The sequence below is a fragment of the Palaemon carinicauda genome, chromosome 19, assembly GCF_036898095.1.
Source record: "Palaemon carinicauda isolate YSFRI2023 chromosome 19, ASM3689809v2, whole genome shotgun sequence".
Classification (NCBI taxonomy): Eukaryota; Metazoa; Arthropoda; class Malacostraca; order Decapoda; family Palaemonidae; genus Palaemon; species Palaemon carinicauda.
The window spans coordinates 99,372,073-99,374,569 of NC_090743.1; positions in this window are offsets into that span (position 1 = coordinate 99,372,073).

Consider the following 2,497-nt stretch of genomic DNA (forward strand, 5'->3'; position numbering starts at 1 on the left):
TTCTAAGAGGATAATCAATAATTTATTTTCACACAGGCAAAAGTGCGTCATTTATTATAAATGGAAAAGGGAGGTTAGTATGCAATGTAATCATCTGTTATACTTTAAATGAGATTAATTATTAGTATATGTGCAAGTTTTACCAAATGTCTCGTAAAGACTGTTTATCATACAACAATCTAAGATGGCTTGTGATTGTGTTGGTGATTTTTATATAAGACTTAGAATTCCTCAATATGCGCTGAGCAGAGATGTAATGACATCTATAAATTTGCAGTCCTAATTCTGCGTCCTTCAGCACTTTTATTACCTTACTATCATTTTATAAGTCATTAATTTCAATAAAAAAATATTATTCACATTATTTATGTCGAACACAATTCCCTCAATATTTTCTGCATCTTGTTTTACCTTCTATAACTCTAATAATAATAATATTTCCACGGCCCTTTGGCCTTCCTTCCGACCTTTCCAGTCTCTAACTTAGCTTTTTATTATCTTTTTTTTCGGGTGCAACCACGAAGAGAAAAACTATTCAGTACATTTTCTGTAAAGGGCAATAAGGATCTCTTGTTTCAATTGAGGCTGATTACACTTTATATATTATCTAACAAACTATTTAGGAGATTTGTAAGGTTACTCATAACACTGTTTCGAACACTGAATCAACGTTGAGTTTTATTATGGCAAAGTCCTTGATTCTCTAGGTATGGCTCTACGCTCAATACCTCTCTTGTAGATTATACCTGTGCGTGTCATCAGGGGTATCAGGAATCTCTTCATATACCTCTTAAATTTTGCTATAAGACCACACATTTTACACCCTTGTCAATCTAATTTACAATGCAGTAATTATTACCTATTTCAATGCATATATAGATTTCGAGTTTAGGAGAAATGTTTTTATTAGGACCATCTTCATTTGCATGGATGTGTATGTACAATTGTATACTTACTTAACTGATGGTTCAATAGCCTTCAAGTCATAATAGTACCTACTCGTTATATGCTCTTTCTTTAAAGCCTGTCTTGTCTGTTGGATTGTATCCAAACTTCTTACAATATTCCATGCAATATTGTCTTGATGGTTTGGGAACATCCAAGAGTATATTTGACATTTGTTTTGTCATAGATAATAGGTTGGCCAGGGCTCCAGCCACCCGTTGAGATACTACCGCTAGAGAGTTATTGGGTCCTTTGACTGGCCAGAGAGTAGTACATTGGATCCCTCTCTCTGGTTACGGATCCTTTTTCCCCCTGCCTGCGCTTACTTCGAATAGTCTGGCCTATTCATTACACATTCTCCCCTGTCTTCATACACCTGACAACACTGAAATTATCAACATTAAAAAAAAAATGTCCTCTCTCAAGGGGTTAACAACTACTGCACTGTACCTGTTCAGTGGCTACTTTCCTCTTGACTAGGGTAGAGGAGACTCTTTAGCTGTGGTAAGCAGCTCTTCTAGGAAAAGGACACTCCAAAATCAAACCATTGTTATCTAGTCTAAGGTAGTACCATACCCTCTGCACCAAGGACTTCTACTGTTTATAGCGTAGAGGGCATACATGGGCGTACAATTATATCTTATTTCTCTCTCCTGTTTTTTTCAAGTTTTTATATTTATGGATGAAAGATTTATTCTGATGTTCCTGTCCTTAAATTTTTTTACAACAGATAGGTAAAAATTTTGTCAAAATGAACCGAATCGAAGTTATAACCTACTTGGCGAAGGTAATAATGATAATAATAGTAGTAATAATAATAATAATAAAAATAATAATAATAATAATAATAATAATAACATCCATGTAGATGAAAGTGTCGTTTTCCAACTACTGTAATTTTACCCGTGTTATTTTTCATCACTTTTACATCTTATTTCCTTTTATCCTAATTTACTGTTTGTGGCGTCTTGCTAGCTCCTGAAATATGCTTAATTTTCCCATTCGCACTTTACCGTTCCATTTGAACTGCAATCTGGACACGAGTGCCTAGTAATAATCCAGGACTTATAAACATCTGTAATTTATATGATAGTGTTATATCTTATTGGAACCGCACACACACAAATATATATATATATATATATATATATATATATATATATATATATATATATATATATATATATATATATATATATATATATATATATATATATATATATATATAAATTTATATATATATATATATATATATATATATATATACATATATATATGTATGTATATATATACATATATATGTGTATGTATATTTATATATATATATATATATATATATATATATATATATATATATATATATATATATTCCAATTTGAATTATCGAAAAACAATATGATATTTATCATAACTCATTGTTTTATGAGAGGGTAATATTGTATCTATTATCACTGCTCTGAATGGATCCAATTATATTTGAGTGATTTTCTAGTTAAGCTTTATCATTTACGTTACCTGTATGTTGATTATATTTATTACTTTCTTGAACAAA